Source organism: Cupressus sempervirens, chromosome 11 (assembly GCF_028749045.1).
Source record: "Cupressus sempervirens isolate cs-2001-9-10 chromosome 11, ASM2874904v1, whole genome shotgun sequence".
NCBI classification, from domain to species: Eukaryota; Viridiplantae; Streptophyta; class Pinopsida; order Cupressales; family Cupressaceae; genus Cupressus; species Cupressus sempervirens.
Window position 1 is genome coordinate 630,105,334 of NC_143128.1, and position 8,365 is coordinate 630,113,698.

Genomic DNA, 8,365 nt, shown 5'->3' on the forward strand with positions numbered 1-8,365 from the left:
ATGAAGGAATTAAAACCCTAAAAGGAAAAACCTAAGTTGCATGATAATAATTAATAAAAGAAATAAATTATTATATGCTTGAAGTTTAGTTAAAGTAAACTAGAGATAATAAGTGACTTAATAATTAAATCAACTTGATTTTATTAATAGGAAAATACTTTATTAAGTTCTAACATTGACCATAGACAAAAAAAAAAGAATGGTCTAAGAGTACACATATATTTACATTTGATACATAAGAAATACATATTTATGTTTGTACATTTTTTTGAATATTTTAGATCACACTATGCGATCTACCATTTGAAGACAAAAATCAAAAGAAAAAAAAATGATAAAAACAAAAATAAAATATGGGTACACATGAGATGAGGGAGTGGGAAAATTCCTTTAAGTCTATCGGCTAATTAGACTTAGTTTTCATGCATCGATTATTACAAAAAGATCAGTTAAGAGATTATTCTCCATGCCTACTGAGACCTGGACAGCTAGGGAAGGAAAAGGTAGATGTCATTTGCTAGTTTAGAACAGCTGTTGAAATTTGGTCATATAGTTAGGGAAACAAGCTTAAGATCGCGACAATGGCAAGGATAGCGTTGGCCATGCTCTCCAAACTTGGGGCTGCCGGCCCAATAACCTGTTCCATTCGACTCTCCCATATGTCTCATTTTTTAACCCTCATAAGACCCACATCTAATTAGAAAGCAAGTCGTACAATCACAGTACAATGCACGAGATCTGGAGTCAATACAGAAGACTTCAATCTGAAAGGTTACACAAAACCCCTCATCGAAAGCGTCAATAGGGAGCTCGACAAACTGATCCCTGTGAGCGACGACAAAGTAGAAGAAGCCATGATATACGCCGTGATGGGAGGGAGCAAGCGATCCTGCCCATTCATGTGCATAGCGGCGTGCGAGGCAGTGGGAGGGCGGAGAGAAGAGGCCCTCCCGGTGGCCTGTGCGGTGGAGATGATCCACGCCGCCTCACTCATCCTCGACGATCTCCCCTGCATGGACTGTGAAAAATCAAACTATTGCAGTCACTGATTATTAATCTCCTATCACAAATGATTATTAAACTGCTGAAAATAAATTTCCAGCTAATATCGAAAAATAACACAACTGCAACTTCACTTAAAATACGGAAAGAAATGTGCAACAGAATCAACACAATATTTTCGGACAAATTGTCCTTGGAAAAACCCCTAAGGGAAAACCAGTTCTACAGATGAAAAATTATATTAAACTTCAGCAAATCAAGAGATACAAAATTCCTTGCCTCACACTGGCAGAACTCCGACAACCTCCTAATTTCTTCCGCTGATATTTCTCACTGCTATCCCTGCGCTAACACTGCGCCCTTGCTAACACTGCAAGACTGTTTGCTAACACTGCAAACTGCTTCTCCAAAAGCTTCCTTGCTAACACTGCAAGACTGTTTGCTAACACTGCAAACTGCTTCTCCAAAAGCTTCCTTGCTAACACTGCAAACTGCTTCTCCAAAAGCTTCCTTGCTAATACTGCAAGACTGTTTGCTAACACTGCAAACTGCTTCTCCAAAAGTTTCCTGCCTTGCTCTCCAAATGCCCCCTAGACCCCTTTTTATACTACTCTCGTTGGTAAACCAACGACCGAGATTAAATCAAACCAACGGCTAAGATTAAGACAACTCAACAGCCAATAATAGAATTGGTTGCAAGGTGTCCAAAAGGGAATCTCTAAAATTAGTAAATAATAACCATTTACTAATTTTTGGCAAGTGGATAAACAGTTGTCCAAACCACCCATAAATACAACCGCTATTCATAGATAAGGACGAACAGCTGTCCAAGCTACCCATAAATAGTGCTGCTATTTTCGGGTCAGAAATAACAGTTGTCCAACTAACAATAATTAACACTCCCTCTTAGCGAGGAAGTTGTTCTGCATGACACCCATCTTATCTCTGAAGAAGATAAATTTGGCCTTTCCCAAAGCCTTCGTCAGAATGTCTGCTACCTGCTCATCTGTAGGTATGTATTGTAGTCGAACAACTCCCCTTTGTACACAATCTCTGATGAAGTGATATCTGATATCTATATGTTTAGACCTATCATGAAACACTGGATTTTCAGACAACTTGATGCAACTCTGATTGTCACAATGTATCACAGTAGTCTCAACCTTCTGACCAAACAAGGCTACTAACAACTTCCAAAGCCATATAGCTTCACATGTCGCCATGCTAGCTGCTATGTATTCTGCTTCTGCTGAACTTAGAGCCACAGACTTCTGCTTCCTGCTGAACCAAGATACAACTCCTGATCCCAAGCTGAAACAACACCCTGAAGTGCTCCTTTTGTCTGTTGTACTTCTTGCCCAATCTGCGTCAGTATAGCCTATCAACCTGATACCTTCACCTCGAACATATCTGATCCCATACTCGACTGTACCACACAAGTAACGTAGCACATGCTTAGCCGCTATCCAATGCATTCTCTTTGGTTCAACCATGAACTGACTAAGAGAGTTTACTACAAATGCTATATCTGGTCTAGTGTTGACCAAATACATAAGCGAACCAATCAACTGTCTATATAAAGTGGGATCTACATCTTTCTCCTTAGATGTATCGTCATGCTCTGTGCTCACCTCCGGAACACCTGTCACGGTCTCACGAAGCAATCTAAGTGCTCCATGATGAATATGGCCCAACCTCCTATGCCATAGCTCTCCAAGATCTCTAGGATTATTGTTGCTCATAAGTGCCTTAGGAGTATCAAACTGCAATCTATAAAGGTGACCACTCCTAACTCCAATAGTTATGGGTGATTTCCAATCCTTGTGCTTAATCAACACATGTGTCCCTCTAAAGAGTACATTATACCCCCTATCCTGAAGAACAGATAAAGAAATCAAATTCATACCTAAGCCCGGCACATATAACACATCATGAAGAGGAATTATCTTTCCATTCTCCCTCTGAAACTGAACAGTCCCTTTCCCAATAGGGTTGAGTTTGGACAAGTTTCTCATAGAAATCTGAATGTTGGTGTCCTCCTCCTTGTAACTGGAGAAGTACTCTCTAACTCCTGTCATATGAAATGACGCCCCACTATCTATATACCAAACACACAGTGAGGTTGAGCTAACCATACAAGCTATGAGTGCAAACTCATCTTCCATTCTGCTGGAGAGTTCTTCTGCACTTGCTGAAGCTGCTACCTGCTTCTTACCCTTTTTCCTCTCTGGGCAATCACTGACATAGTGGCCAAACTCGTGACATCCAAAGCACTTGACCTTAGAAAGGTCCTTCTTCTTCTTTTCACTTTGTGAATTTGATCCTTTGCTAGATCCCTTCTTTGCTTTCCCTTTACCCGCTAGGGCAACGTTCTCTTGTTCCACCTCATTTTTCTGACTCTTGTTGGCCCCATTGACAAGACTTAGTCTAAACTCCTCCTGAGTGAAATCAGTCCATAGTCGATCCCAACTCGGTAAAGTATCTCGTCCACTGACAACTTGAACAAAGACACTCCATTGTTTAGTAAACCCATTTAGGGCTATTCTCACTAGCTCATCATCACTAGGGCTATCTCCAACAGCTGCTAACTCATCCTTGACAAGTCTGAGCCTAATGAGGTAACTTGTGACGTCTTCTCCCTGATTCATCCGGGTATTCTTTAGCTTCTCTCTGAGAATCAACTTCCTGTTAGTGGTAGCATTCTGGTATAGATTTAGAATGGCGTCCCACATCTTCTTTGCTGTATCTAGCTCCGAGATATGTGGAACAATATGATCCTTGACACCATCAAGGATAATCCTCCTCGCTTTGGCATCGTCCTTCCTATATGCTGCAAGCTGTGTTGCATCCGTTGGTACAGGTACACCACTGGTAGCATAATCCTTGATACCATTCTCTTCCAACAATAAAGAAATTCTGGCCTTCCAGACACCAAAATTTGAGGCACCATCCAATCTATCCTGATCTCTCAAACCAACTGAAGCCATCTCAAGGGTTTAAAGCAATAATAAATCTGAAGAGATCAAAATTTCTTTCTTAGGGCAAAACTCTTCTACCCTTAACAATGCTCTAATACCATGTGAAAAATCAAACTATTGCAGTCACTGATTATTAATCTCCTATCACAAATGATTATTAAACTACTGAAAATAAATTTCCAGCTAATATCGAAAAATAACACAACTGCAACTTCACTTAAAATACGGAAAGAAATGTGCAACAAAATCAACACAATATTTTCGGACAAATTGTCCCTGGAAAAACCCCTAAGGGAAAACCAGTTCTACAGATGAGAAATTATATTAAACTTCAGCAAATCAAGAGATACAAAATTCCTTGCCTCACACTGGCAGAACTCCGACAACCTCCTAATTTCTTCCGCTGATATTTCTCACTGCTATCCCTGCGCTAACACTGTGCCCTTGCTAACACTGCAAACTGCTTCTCCAAAAGCTTCCTTGCTAACACTGCAAACTGCTTCTCCAAAAGCTTCCTTGCTAACACTGCAAGACTGTTTGCTAACACTGCAAACTGCTTCTCCAAAAGCTTCCTTGCTAATACTGCAAGACTGTTTACTAACACTGCAAACTGCTTCTCCAAAAGCTTCCTGCCTTGCTCTCCAAATGCCCCCTAGACCCCTTTTTATACTACTCTCGTTGGTAAACCAACGACCGAGATTAAATCAAACCAACGGCTAAGATTAAGACAACTCAACAGCCAATAATAGAATTGGTTGCAAGGTGTCCAAAAGGGAATCTCTAAAATTAGTAAATAATAACCATTTACTAATTTTTGGCAAGTGGACAAACAGCTATCCAAACCACCCATAAATACAACCGCTATTCATAGATAAGGACGAACAGCTGTCCAAGCTACCCATAAATAGTGCTGCTATTTTCGGATCAGAAATAACAGCTGTCCAACTAACAATAATTAACATGGACGACAACTCTCTGCGCCGTGGCCGCCCATCGACTCACATCGTCTTCGGCCAAGGTGCCGCCATACGAGCCAGCGACGCACTCTGCGCCCTCGCATTCCACCACATCGCTCGCCCCTCTCACGACCCCCAAACAGCGCTCAGAGTCATCTACGAGCTCGCAAAGGCCGGGGGATCCACTGGTATGGTGGGCGGCCAGTACGTCGATCTAGCCAGATACAAACATCTAGTAGAATTCATTCATTTAGAACACATTGATCTTATCCTCCTTCAAACTGCCCTCTCTTCACCATATTATTTTCACTCTCAGCTCTCTCCAGACTCTTGGATCATTTACCATTAACTCGGATACCACGTTAAAAAATAAAACAAAGCAAACAGAGGAGAAACCCAAAAATATAAGAAACCCCAAAATGGGCTCTACATATCACAGACCTAACTTATTCTATTTATAAGAAAATACATATTAAATTTTAACTTTACTATAGACCAAAGTAAGTTAGAGCGTTCATGATGGGCAGTTGGAATGGATGGTGGAAGATACGACTGGTCTGCATTGAACATGTACAAAAATTTTCCATGGTATGTGCCAATGTTTTGATTTGTGCTCACTATTTGTTGATAATAATTTAGTTTTCTCACAAAATGCCCTTTCTTTGAAAGGCATTGGCGAAGGTCTTTATGATATATGTGCATTTCGCAATGAAGCAAAGGAAAGTCAACTTGCCTCAGAATCCACCAATAAATAATATGTGTATGGAAATCACAAAGCCACATGAGTTGAGATTTGAAAGGGGAATTTTCAATGATTCACAAAGAGATAGATGAAATTTTGATTGACCAAGATACAAAACCTTTCCAATCAATAATTCTAGACCTAGTATTCCAGCAATCTCTCACCCAAAAAGAAAAGACATAAGAAACCTATCCAACCTTTCCAAGATAACATCTTCACCCCGCCTTATGTTGTTCTAATTAAATATACCATTGGAATGTTAAATATTAATTGGGTTCAAAAGATATATATTATGTTAGATGAGACTAGAGGAATGCTCCAATCTACTAATTCTACCTTATTTTTCTCTCAAATTGGTGATGGCATTGAAATCCACACCAAGAATCCAAGGAAGGTAGGGAACCAAAGACATGACCATTTTGATATGTCACTAAAGATTAGCCTTGTCAGGAAAGTTAATTGGAGCATGTAAATATTAGAGAAAAAGATGACTTCTTTTGAATCCAAAATACTAGCATTCATGGATAGAGACTGGTTATTAGACATCCACCACTTAGGGACAACTTTGTGTTGGTCCCAAAAACATGCCACACTACTAGAACTTCCTTGAGCTCTTTTGAAGTAATATTTTCTTCTACCCCAAACCTTAGGAACTAAATTCAACATTCCTTCCATAAACAACTTAGTTTCCTAAATGAAAACATCATTAGAATGAAAATGAATCATTTCTTGAAGAGCCTTTTTTTCTAGGGATGTTATTCAAATCTCTTACAATCTATAAGAGCGCAATCATTTTTGAGATAGTGATAAGTGTGCATCAATAGTCTTGACTACCCCAAACTCAACCAAGGTCTCACCCATCATTTTCATTTTCTCTTGATCTTTCTTTATTCCCACTTTAGGAGGCTTATCAAGAGTACACTTGGAATTTGATGGTCATATTGGACATTTTTATACTTTAGTACCATATTTGATAGGTCAAAAATTCAATGGATCGTATGGATTGGCAAGCTAAAATTTTCAAAAATCTCAAATATGACACTTAATCTATTAATAAACTATCAAATTTTATTATAGATAATATAGTATATTATTTAATAATATAAATATAAATATGAAATATATATATTATTTTATAACATAAATATTTTTATATTATTTTTAACATTACATTAAATTAATTTAGTTTTATTTTTAAATAAATAAATTTTATGAAATGACTTACTGGAAACTTAATTAATTATAGATTTTGTATAATAAAACATATTCATTTAGAAATTTATTGTAAATTTGAGATTTTTACAAATATGACTAACTTATACTTTTTACATTCATTATAGCTTAATCTCTTTAAAATATTTAATAATAGTTTTTTTATATGTATTAATAAAATATTTAAATTATTTAAATATAAAAAATAAAAAATGGCAATCAATATTTTTTGTAAAAAGTATAATGAACGGCATCAAAATACCAAACCATCACCAAAAATTAATACTATAGATAAGAATGGCTATCAAATTCCAAGCTTGATTAGGAATTATTTTCTTGAGCATTTTACGTTGCATGCCTAGATCTAGGGAAGAATTCTTAGCCATCCTTTACCATATTTTTTTCCATGAGTTCTAAAACTCCTGGCAAGATCACATTGATATCTATACCGATATGCGGATATGTACCTATAACCTAAATTTCAAGAGGTGGAATGCACTCTTTCTCACTACTAGCTTGATCAATAGTCATAGGATATAAGAAGAGCTATCCCCAACATCTTTTTAATTCTTTCCAACCTCAAGTAAGAAGACCCATTTGATAAAGAATCTTTGAGAGAGGAATCCATCCCCAAGGCCCTAGCATGTCAAACCATGCAAGGCCCACCAAGAAAAGACTCAACCAAACCAAACTAGGCCCACTACTAAACACACTATATGTGAGAAGAAACCCACAAAGAATCACTTATACCTTGATTAGAATGTAAAAAGTTAAAGCTCCTATTAAACCACTCTCGCTAACAAACCACAAGAAAATCTCTTTAGAATGGGATCCCCATCTCCGAAAAAAACCCACACTAGATAATGAATCCCCACTCTCAAATGTAGACAATAATAAAAGAACAATGGTAGGGTACGCAAGACCTGGTTGTTGTTCACAAAAATGATGATCTTCTTCATAACATGACCACTATTTCAATGCATTTCATTTAGACTAGTCCTCACATATAAACTATTATTATTTCCATAGTAAATAAGTCATTTTTAGATAAATTATATATTACCTAAAATTAATTAACTAAAAACTAATATTTAAAATATTAATTATTAACATTTTATTCCACATCCAAAAATATTATTCAATCATCAAAAATATTTATTTTTTGAAACCCTTTTTTTTAAAATTTGTGCAAATATTATTAAGTCATAACCATTCTTATGGGTGTTAGTCTATATATTGTACAAGATTTTACTACAAGTATAGAATGGCAAGAGTAGTTAATTTCCTCAATTTCACCTTTGGTAATTTATGAAAAATCAAGTTCTTCAACAAATGACCCTCATTTTTTATAGAACTACTACCTTGTGAAAAGTGTTAATAGGTTATATGTCTATTAGTGAAGTCGAATAGTCTTCAATGAACAAACTAAAAATCAAATATTGTTGAATGCAATGTCCTAATGTCATAAGGGATAG

General features: G+C 37.0%; 1 pseudogene; it reads left to right on the plus strand.

The window, feature by feature from the left end:
• Positions 1 to 581: 581 nt before the first annotated feature.
• Positions 582 to 5,285, plus strand: LOC149531310 (heterodimeric geranylgeranyl pyrophosphate synthase small subunit, chloroplastic-like; annotated as a pseudogene).
• The last annotated feature ends 3,080 nt before the right edge of the window (positions 5,286 to 8,365 follow it).